Source organism: Podarcis cretensis (genome assembly GCF_951804945.1).
Source record: "Podarcis cretensis genome assembly, chromosome: 12".
NCBI classification, from domain to species: Eukaryota; Metazoa; Chordata; class Lepidosauria; order Squamata; family Lacertidae; genus Podarcis; species Podarcis cretensis.
The window spans coordinates 41,064,119-41,075,874 of NC_137181.1; the positions used below are offsets into that span (position 1 = coordinate 41,064,119).

General features: G+C 40.9%; 1 long non-coding RNA gene across 5 annotated transcripts in view; it reads left to right on the forward strand.

Annotated features, from left to right (window-relative positions):
- The first annotated feature begins 247 nt into the window (after positions 1 to 247).
- The window catches only part of LOC307199555, a 118,384-nt gene continuing 106,875 nt past the window's right edge, over positions 248 to 11,756 (forward strand). Inside the window, exons 1-2 of one of the 5 annotated variants that reach the window (XR_013832050.1) lie at positions 248 to 615; positions 7,013 to 7,095. This is a non-coding gene — a long non-coding RNA (uncharacterized lncRNA). The other 4 variants (XR_013832051.1, XR_013832052.1, XR_013832053.1 and 1 more) reach the window with 4 other exon arrangements.

Sequence of the window (11,756 nt, forward strand, 5' to 3'; positions counted from 1 at the left end):
TCAATCTTGCCCTCATGATGGTGTGGTTAAAATACTCTGGTTTTTTAAGAGGGAGCTGTGTCTGTTTCATAAATTATTAACAGATATATTTGGAATATTATTTCTTCTTCTTCTTTTGTGATCACTCGTAGCCAAGAAAGATTGCCTTCCATAAACACGGTTTTGATAGTGAGTCCTTAAGTGACTGTGGAGGCCAATTCTGGATCCACACATCCTTCCACAGTGGAGACATTGGTTTCCAGGTGGGAGTTAATCACCATGTGGATATAGACCACCTTTCAGCAAAGTTCTTAAGGTGGTTGATACAGTGACATTCAACACCAGTAAAACAATCTAAAAAGTGAGCTGGGGAGGGAGAATCTTAGGCAGATGAACTGCCTTTCCATATGCCTTACAGGGTTTCTGCTGTCACAATGGGAACTATGTGTGTAAGGGATCATTTCCCCCTTTTCTACCCTGTTCATTCATATATTTTCATTTTAAAACACAAAAACATATACATAAATACCATCTCATATATTCCAGTGGGTGGGAAATAAATCACGCCAGCTCTTGGGCTGACTTAGTGATGCCACATTTGAACACACTAATTGGAGCTACATGGGAAGTGACAAGGTCAGTGTTCACCAAACTATAAACATCCACCTTCATTAGCTTTTGTTTGATCGATACACATAAATTTGCCAACTTGCATATCTGGCCACACTGTTAGTTCAGCTTTACTTTTTAAAAGTGTGTGGGGAAACTATTATCTCAAGCCTAAATTTATGCATTTTATTTCATTCATTAGAAGCATGTAAATTTTTAATTTCCCATTAGCTAGCAATGAAACCCAACTTTTTAAACCCCTCATTCTTGTGATTGCAGAGAAAAGAAGCCGACATTCTTATTCTTGGGTGGGAGACAGATTTGTGCCTCAATTACTTGAGATAGGACAGGGACTGAGGTCTGCTGGAAGGCGTCCTGGCCAATGGTGGTTCACTTTGGTGGCTTGGAAATTGGCCTTGCCACCTCCTTCTCACAAACACAGCAGCGTAAACTGAAAGACACAGCTTGGCCCCATCTGTGTAAAACCACAGAGACTTTTTGCTGAACTGCAGGCTCCCTTCAAAATAAGCTTAGGCAATTTTAACATAATAATAACGATAATGTTTTAATTGATTTAAATCTAAAGACCATGACTTTTTATGGTTAAGATAGCGCAACCGATGGCTCCCAGGAGCCTAGACGGACTTCCAGTAGAATTAGTCTCCCTGTCAGAATATCCAAATTACAGTATAACTATTCTGAAGGCAAAAACAGCTCCATATTTACAAATACTGCAGTATTTATTTAGCATGGCAACTCTGTCTACGCTGAGCTTGATGTTAATTAAGGAAGCCAAGAATAAAAATTGCTTTGGCCTCAGATGTAAGGAGGTTTCCTTTTTTAGCCAAAACATTTTGAATCCTACTGTGGTGCCACGAAAGCTTTTAGTTCTGTAAACCATCATGAAGCACAGTTTGCATCAAAGCTGCTATTCCGATTCAAGCGGCAATGTACTGATGATACCATCTAATGGGAAAACTGCACATCTGGGAACTTTCTTCCCTTTCTCTGCATTTGTGCATTAAAAAACTTCATAATCGGACATCCTTTGTCAGGGGCTTTGTTGGTACGAAAGGAGGAGGTCGGCCCACCATGTTTTGCTGCCTGAGGTAGAGCAGAAAATGATACTCTCGCCTCTCAAGTCTCAAGGTTCAAAAGGCCCAAGAATCTATCAAGGTTCTTTGTTTTTACACCAGAGACAGAAATCCCACAAGTGTGTCTCTTTTAATACCAATATAATCATAATAAATTAAATAACCAACAATTTGCTGAGGCGGCTAACTCACTCTGGCCAAGCCTGAGAAAGGCTCACTTACAGGCCCTCTCTTATTTAGGCCCTAAAACCAAAACCAGAACAGGGAACCTGTGGCCCTCCTCACCTCCCATTCACCTCAACCTGCCTGGTTGATGGACAAGGCTGATGGGCATTGGAGTCCTACAGGCTCCCCAACTTTAGCCTAAAATAATTCTAAGCTCTTACAGATCCTCCAAGTGTCCCTATTTTCCAGGGACAGTTCTGGATTTACAGAAGCCATCCCAGTTTTTAAAAATTTGATATCGGAATGTCCCGCTTTTCCTTAGGATGTGCCTATTTTCATCAGAGAAATGTTGGAGGGTATGGTAGGATGTCCCTATTTTGATCAGAAAAACGTTGGTGGGCATGGTCAGTTATGCAACCCCCGAGTCAAGGAGATAAGTAACTATACAATCTTCAGAAGACATCTGAAGGCAGCCCTGTACAGGGAAGTTTTAATGCTGGATGTTTTATTTTAATGTATTTTTAATCTTTGTTGGAAGCCGCCCAGAGTGGCTGGGGAAATCCAGCCAGATGAGCGGGGTACAAATAATAAATTACTATTACTATTATGCTTTTAGGAAGCCATTCAGAGTAGCTGGGGAAACCCAGTCAAATGGGCAGGGAATAATAATAATAATAATAATAATAATAATAATAATAATAATAATGGAATAGGACACCCCTCTTTTCATTGGAGAAATGTTGGAGGGTATCCACTTAACCCATTTTTCCATTTGATATGCACCTTGAGGACTATATTTTAGAAACAATACATGGAGAAGAGGACAGTACTCTTGTTATGACAGTTGTATAGAAGTGAAGCAAAACCAGCGTGTGTTTTTCCCCCCTACCCCTGCATACAACAGCTGGCGCTGCTTCTGCACTTTAAACAGAAGCTGGGCGGAGAAAATTACCAGGTGAAGCTTAAATATTTATGTCAGGTTGCTGCAAAAGATGCAGGAGCAGTGCAAAACAAATGTCCCTCTCTATGGCCAACTGTCTCTTTGACACAGCTGTTAACGTTCCCACAGTCTATTTTTCTGCCTGTGGTCTGTCTGCATGGCCTGATAGCGTCATGCAAGCTGTCACGGTCTGACAGGAACTTGTCACGTGAAATGGAGAGCTCTAAGGTTGACCCAAGCTGTGTCGACGTGGTGCTCATCGGTGCCCACAACGCCATAGTGCTCTTGGCAGGGCCTGCATTTTGGTAAGGTGCCGAAAAGCTAACACAAATAATGCTGAATCTTCACTCCTGAGGAAAGGTTCCATCTTGAAAGCTTGCCTTTTGCAATGTCCTTATCCTTCTTTTTAGTGCCTAGTTAATTATTTATTATTTCAACATTTTTGGGCGGGTGGGTGTCCCCTTTCAGTGCAGAGCAAAATCAGACCAGGGGCAACAGATTGAAACCAAATCCATATATAAAATTTATATCCTGCCGTCCCTCCCCAAGGAACCTAGGGCAGCAAAATTCATAGATCATCTTGTTATTTACGATAAAAAAATAAGATGTAAGTCACAGAGCCAGGCACTAATACCCTGTAAATGCCTGAACAAACAAGCAAAAGTGTTCAGCTGGCATACGAATATGAGAAAACAGACTCCGTTGTTATATTTTTGGTGCCCATTGAAGGCTTTCTTTTCAACAAAAGTTCTAAGTGAAGATTTTTATCCCAGTCAGTATTTGATTTAAATCTGTTTCTGTATATGTAATTAATTATTTTACATATGCTTTTATTGTATTGTGAAATCTCTCTTAGGAAGTGATGCACAATTGGAATTAATTAGGTAATAATAATAATAATTCATTGCTGTGGGGAGTGGACAGGGAGCGAAATGCTTGTGTTTCAGATGCTGAAACAGGAGGGGCTCCATTTCTAGTCTACCTAAGGCAGCAAAATGTGCTGTCTATTTCTTTATGAAGTGAGTGGTACTGGCTGTCTGGTCATTGGTGGTGAGAAGGAAGGGCTTGGAGCTGCCATACATCCTCTTCACACTGCGTTGTGTGAGTCAGTGTGGAGTCATCATTAAAGGGTTAGACCAGGACCTCAGTGACCTGGGTTCAAATCCCCACTCAGCCACATTGCTCACCAGGGGTGGGCCAACTAAGTATCTTTCAGCCAGATCTACCTTACGGAGTTGTTGTGAAAATTAAACGTATGTTTGTGCATGGGGAATGGAACAGACCCACGGCTGTTGTTGTGACGCCTTGAAGGAAAGTTGGGATACAAAAGGAGTTCATATGTGTGTCTCAAATCTTAATTGTGTTCATATGAGGCCTTGATTCAAAATTCATGCAGGGCTATATATGAGGAATGCTCACTTGGTATGAGGGTATGGAGACAAGTTAAAAAAGGAAGGCACTGCTGGGAAACTCTTAACAATTTTATTCAAACCAAGAAAAATGAGGTGTTTATTTTAGGCTTCCAATACTATTAAAAATCTGCACTTCGCAAGCTGCCTCTCTAAGTAAAAGACCGCTTAGCAACTAAGCATGATGAATCTATTTTGACAGGTGATTGCCCAGGCAAATAATACATCATCTTATTTCAGAAAGCGAGAAAGGAATCCTTCTGTTGGCATCTGCCTAGCCTTCCCCCAGTTTTAAAGCACTTCTATTTCACTTGGGTATTGCTAGTTACTTATGAGAACCTTTTGTCCTCTGGCTTTCATTATTCATAAGGACCAGTCCCATAAAAGATTGAAGATACCTAGCAACAACCAAGATTAATTCATACCATTTCATGAAATTCATTTGAACAGGCAGTTGGGGCATGGAACCTTGAACACATGCTAATTATATGGAGGGCAGGAAAATCGGGGAATGTCAAAAAATATGCAAAATGCAGTTGAAATTTTAAAAAGCTGTTTCATATTTCTAATATATATATATTTAATGGTCTAGTTTCATGCAGAACCAGAGGGGGTCGGAATCTTCTTTAACAATTAAAAAATGGTCACTGAAAGAGATTGGGAGTTTCTACCCAGTATTTTTTCAATGATTCCAGTATTTTTTCAATGATTTATAGATTCGTGGTCCAACCCAGCAGTGATTTGATGTACCTATCTCCCGTTGAAGTCAATGGAGCAAATAGTACAGTTAAATAATAAACAAATCTTCAACATGTCCATAAAATAACCATTCTCAAGTCCTTTGTTTGGATTTAGGTTTTAAGTTTATAATTAGTAATCAATACAGTGGTACCTCGGGTTAAGTACTTAATTCGTTCTGGAGGTCCGTACTTAACCTGAAACTGTTCTTAACCTGAAGCACCACTTTAGCTAATGGGGCCTTCCACTGCCGCTGTGCCGCCGGAGCATGATTTCTGTTCTCATCCTGAAGCAAAGTTCTTAACCCGAGGTACTATTTCTGGGTTAGCGGAGTCTGTAACCTGAAGCATATGTAACCTGAAGCATATGTAACCCGATGTACCACTGTATATTCCCACTAGAATCTTAGGCCTAGGCCAATACCAGTGTTTGCCTGCTTTCTAGTTTTGAAAGAATTATTTCTCAGATAGAAATGGCCTGATTTTAGACAGGGAAATATTTCCTCAAATATCAATTAATTATTGACAGTCCTCTCTAGAACTGAAATCAAAACTAGCAGTGTATGTTGGGAATACATTGCCTAAAGAACAAGTCTTCTAAAAAAGGTCAGCTATCATGTGTTCCATCTTGTGTCCTGTGAAGCTATTCTATGCATTTGTGGCACATGTGAATCAGGCAAAGGTTTAAACGTTTGTTCTGTAGCTCTGCAGGTGTTAACACCAATATTTCTCTCTCCATCCTTTGTCTCAGTGTCTCAAATAACACTTTATCATTTGTAGCAAATTATCGCCAAATACATTTGCTTACTTCCACTAAGGATCATTTGGCAATCTAAGCACTTGGGTTACAAAAAGTCAATTTAGCAATTAGTTACGGAATAGTGCAATATTGTAAATGATGCATCCATTGCTGTTCAGCAATATTTAAAAAGGTTTGGGAACCACTGAACATCAAGAAGCACCAATGATAGGGGTTTTCCCCCTCTTGGTAATGTTTTAAATATGTTTATGTTTTTTGTTTTTTGTTTTGTTATCATAAATCATTTTCAGGCGTTTTGTTTGCAAGTAGCATGCATTCAATAAACCTAGGGTTACCATATTTAGAAAAGTGAAAATCCGGACACCAAATTTCATGAGCTTTTTTTTTGGGGGGGGGCAAAGTTGTTGAGCTTTTTGACACGATTAGTGAGGGCCAAATCCTGGATATGCCTGGGAAACCCCAGACACATATGGCAGCCCTATATAAACCTAACCTAACCAACAAGCTGTGGGAGCTATAGTTTGTGGGCAAATAACACATTTTGCATGCGAAATGTCCCTGGTTCAATTCCTGGTATCTCCAACTGAAAGGAACTGGTAAGAAGTGATAGGGAAGACCTGTGCCTGATACCCTTGAGAACCACTGCCAAGTCAGGCTGAATAATATCAGGCAAAATAGAGAAAGGGTTGACCTATGTTTACATTTCCAGAAAGGTAGCCATGTTAGTTTGTTGCATCAACAGGCCCTACTCCATGAAATCTCATGCTGTAATAAGTTTCTAAGCCTTTAAGGTACCACAAGATTCTTGGGTCTGGAAACCAAGCCTTATGGGGAACAGTTGAAGGAACTGGGTACAGTGGTGCCTCACAAAACAAAATTAATTCGTTCCGCGAGTTTTTTTGTCTTGCGATTTTTTCATCTTGCGAAGCACGGACTTTGGAAAAGCTTCAAAAATCACCAAAGTCTTCAAAAACCTCAAAAAAGGCTACCACACCGCATGCTATGAGTTGCTCCTCGAAGTGAATGCACAGTTTTAAGAAAAAGGAAACAAACTTGCAAGACAAAGGAAACAAACTTGCAAGACGTTTTCGTCTTGTGAAGCAAGCCCATAGGGAAATCTCTTTCGTTTTGCGAGTTTTTCGTCTTTCGAGGCATTCGTCTTGCGAGGTACCACTGTATGTTCATCCTGGTAAAGAGGAGACTGAGAGAAGCGATGATAGCTTCCCAATATCTAAAGGGCTGCCACATGGAAGATGGATCAAGCGTGTTTTTAACATCATCATCAGTTATTAAATTTGTTTACCGTTGCTTACCCACAGGTCTGGAGGGTAGGATCCAAACCAATGGCTTTGAGTGACAAGAAAGAAGAATCTGACTCAACATCAGGAAGAACCTTCTGACGGTAAGTGCTGCTTGAACGGATTACTAGCAGATGTTGATTTTGGTGTGGTGCCAGAATCTTAGTCTTAATCTTGAGCTTTTCTTGTGAATGGTTAATGTCTGTCCTTGTGAGTTGTGAACTGTGTTGTATTGCTTGTGGCTTGTACGAGTCCGCTGTTTTATTTGATTTGATTTGTTTTGTTGTGTTGTGTTTCATGATGGGCGTAAAGCTGAATAAACATTTTGATTTGATTTGAACGGATTACCATGAAAGGTGGTTGACTCTCCTTCTGTGGATGTTTTTAAGATGAGGTCTGACGGCCTTCTGTCGTATAGGATTTAGTTGAGATTCCTGCATTGCAGGGTGTTGGAATAGATCACCCTTGGGTTCCCTTCTAACTTTGCAATTCCATGATTCTAGAGTTTTATTTGTAGTTACATGCCTAAGTTTGTCCTCTTCACTCTCTGAAGAATCTGCTATAGTTGAATGCCAATGTAAATTGACATTCAGAAACTTTGCAAATGTATAATAGGGAGAGGGGCTGCATTGTGCATGTGCAGTAAAGACCAGAATTCCTGGACCTTTATAAAAATTATGTTTAAATTGGAATCTTAGAAGCCGGAACATGTCATGTCATAGTACTGCAAGTGCACTGCAAGAACAGCTAAACTGATAAAGAAAAGGCATTTTATGTGCGTTGTATATGCAATATAACACTGTGACACCAGATGGCGCTGTGGAGTCCAGTCTTTCCCTACTGGATTTCCCTATATGAGTTTACAACACGTTTAACTGAAACACTTCTTTGATGTGTCTAGATCCAGCCCAAATCTCCACTTCTCTTCCAGGTACGGAATATCACTGTCCTGTGTTGCATCTAATAGTATTTCTTATCTCTGGAGAGACACCTGCACACAATACACAGACAGACCTTGTCAAACAAGTTACCTTTGGAGATGGAAGCTGTGTTCAGGGGTTATTCCTAAGAGGGCATTTTCCAAATCATGTACGGACACATACACCATCCCCCGCCCCCACTACACACCACCCACTCTACTTGGATTTTCCTTGTATTGAGCAAGAAAGGCAGAGTGCAAGTGCATTTGGCTGAGGTCACAACCCTTCCCCAGCTGTTGGGACGCTTATAAGCAGTCGACTGAATATGCCTACAACCTCCATTAAGGCCTGCCTGCTCACCGCAGGGAAGCAGAGATGAGGATGTTGAAGGCGGGGTTCGCTTGCATGGTCCCACAGCCCTCTTCATGTGTTCACAATGAATGCCGTTTCAGAGGTGAAAACCTTTCTTGGAATATAATTGAAGGGTGATAAAAAAAAAATACTTACAAATATCTCATGCACATAAAATGAACAAGGCGGTGCAGGTGGGAGGCTTACCCCAACCAGTGCATGTTGAAGCATCTGCTCACGTAGTTCAAACTTTGTTCAACGAATGAGCATTGGATAGGGTGGGGCTGGCCACTGTGATAAAGTCTCTTACCCTCAAATTGTCTATTTTGCTTGCCTAAGAGCATTTGCAATGGGCTTTTGATGAAGAAAATGAGAAGAGACGTGCAAACCTTTCACACTCTTACACACATTCAAGATTGCATTGAGAACATAAAAGTAGCATATTCATCTGTGTAGAGCTGTAAGAGCAGCCTACCAGATTATTTTTTAAAAATTAAATAGCATTTGGATGAGTTGTAATCCTGGTTGTTTGAGAATGGCTGTGTTTAATAAATCATGGTCAATTGTAAACACATTTCTGGAGTTGTGCCGGCCTCTTTTATGGTGCCTAGAACCAAGGAGGCTCTCTAGCCAGGAAACATTTATCCTCTGCTTTGGCCAGATGTGTAAATGAGACCTAGTCCACGTGTTACCTGGATGGCTAGAGCTGTGTGGTTTTTAGTTCTACATCATGTGTATTGAGACAAATGGCATTGTTGAATTCAAAGCGTGTGAGTCACACAGTGTGTGTGTTTCGCCAAGACAAAAATAACAAATGAAGGTCGGTCTAAAATCCTATGGCCCACATACACCACTAATTTTGCCTTGCTATGCTGTTGTTTTAAAGCCATCCAGACCACTTTGTATTCCTGCCGGAGTCTGTGATGTCCTTCCCATGTAAATGATAGATAGAGAGTCCACATTAACATCCACTGGCATGCAGAATTCATGAGCCTGGCCTTCAATAATTATGTCAATCTATAAAATAATAAACTCTTTGTTCTTTCTATTGGCCTGCTGGGATTTGAGCCAAGAGGCTCAATCCTTGAAGCCTATTCTCCATAGAGCTGATGGCTGGAAAATTAATTGTCAAAAAAGGGGGAGGGAACGGAAACTGCAGCTCTTTATATATGCATTTATTTATGGCCATGGGTGTTTGGACTTTATTGAATAGTGTGAAGCTTTCAATAACATATTACATGTTACATTTAATATGGTTTCAACATTTCAGAGGCTCATGAGATATGTTCTCATGGTTTTTCTTTGTTCCAGTTAGAATAAGAGAATTGTAGATTTGGAAGGACCATGAGGGTCATCTAGTCCAAACCCATGCAACACAAATAACTTTTGCCCAGTGTGGAGCTCAAACCCACGAACCTGAAATTAAGAGTCTCATGAGCTACTGACTGAGCTATCCAGTTACTAGACCTTCCTTCTTATCTTTTCTCCACTATCAGACTTACCCATGTTTTACTGTTTGGATCCTTTGCTTGACTGCTTGAGGGAAGGGCATAACTCAGTGGTAGAGAAAATGGATGTTGAAGGTTTTGTTCAATTCCTTCACATCTGCAGGAGGCTTCATTTAGACTATGTACACCTCCGTCTGTGAATGACTTGCTCTGCTCTCATGAGTGGTTGGATATATATTCCAACCACAATGTCTCACAATGTGCCTCTCTTCCACTCTCCTTCCTTATGCATAGAAAGGGTTCAGGAGGGCCAGTTGCTGGACCAGAGCAGCAAGTTTAGCTTGCACCCAGTCATATGTTTTGTGATGTTTCAATCACATTTTCCCAACATCTACAGTGGTACCTCGGGATGCGAATGGGATCCGTTCTGGAGCCCCGTTCGCATCCTGAACAGAATATAAGATGTGATTTCGCGTCTCGTTTCTCCACTTCTGCGCATGTCATTTTGACCGTCTGCACATGCGCGAGCGGCGAAACCCGGAAGTAACGCGCTCCATTACTTCTGGGTCGCTGCGGAGCACAACCCAAAAATACTTATCCTGAAGCGTATTTATCTCGAAGTATGACTGTACTTTAAATGCAGGACCAGAAACCCAAAGGGACACAAGTACCTTATCTTGGTACTTCTGTAGCAAACAACATTTCCAAATATCCCTTTTGATGCCTGACAGCTAAAGACGGAAAGATCATCATCCAGTGGCAAACCACTTTTTGAAATATGTAGAAAACCCTCATTTCATTTCATTTAAAAGGATCAAAACCCCCAAGTGGTTTTCTTTTAACTCTTGTTAACAATTTTCTCAGGCAATAGAAAGGGAGGGGGAGCCTCTTCCTTGAGATAATGGTTGCCTGCTCTCCCCTGAATAGTCATATAGACCATGGATTAACATGTCTATGGCAGCTTCTTATGTCTTTATAGGTTCTTGATTGATGTAACTAATATCTAGAATTATGCTATTCTGAATTTTTTTATTATTTAATCAGTGATATCAAGAAATGTCACATTTCTTCAGCATATTGCCACAGGTATTTTACAACTTCCTCCTCCATTTCCATGTTTTTTAGTAAATAATTTATTATGTACTTTTCAAGGAAGAGGAAGTAACTGTCCTCACCATCTGATGACTAAACAGTCAGTAGGTTGGAGTGCTCTGAGACTTAATAGATGTTGCGAGAAGACCTCAAGGACAGCACAGCATCATCTTAGCGACTCCTGAGCTACCCCAATGAGGTAGTAAACAGGTTCCCATACAGCAACCAGTCATATCTGAAGAAACGACCATGTCAATTTGTATCCATCCCTTGTTCAATACAGTGTTACCTCGGGTTAAGTACTTAATTCGTTCTGGAGGTCTGTTCTTAACCTGAAACTGTTCTTATACTGAAACACCACTTTAGCTAATGGGGCCTCCCGCTGCTGCCGAAGCACGATTTCTGTTCTCATCCTGAAGCAAAGTTCTTAACCCGAGGTACTATTTCTGGGTTAGCGGAGTCTGTAACCTGAAGCGTACGTAACCTGAAGTGTATGTAACCTGAGGTACCACTGTATTTCCTTTTTGCTCATCGCTCAACATTCATTTCTGTTCTGTGGCTACCATTTATCACAGCATCAGTCAGAAAAGCTTGAGATGAGTGATGCATGGGGTTAGCAGTCACATACCACATTTCCAAGATTGAACTTTGGTGGTATGTATGCACGCCCCCCCATCCCCTCCCCAAACCCTTTTTGTCTTAATTTGTACTGTTGGATTTGCAAACATATTACAAATTCTGACCGGCAATGTCCACCCCATCACCCATGCCCTAATTCTCCTTCAGTTTTGTTCACCAGTCCTGTCCCCCCGCCTGACACCCTTATACCTTTGCTCAATTGTACTCATAGTTTCCACTGTCTACATTGATTCTGCAGTCCCAAACAAAACACCCTTGTACACTTCCATCTTCTTGAGGGATGGTGCTTTGTTTTTAATTTCTGCATACCTAGAA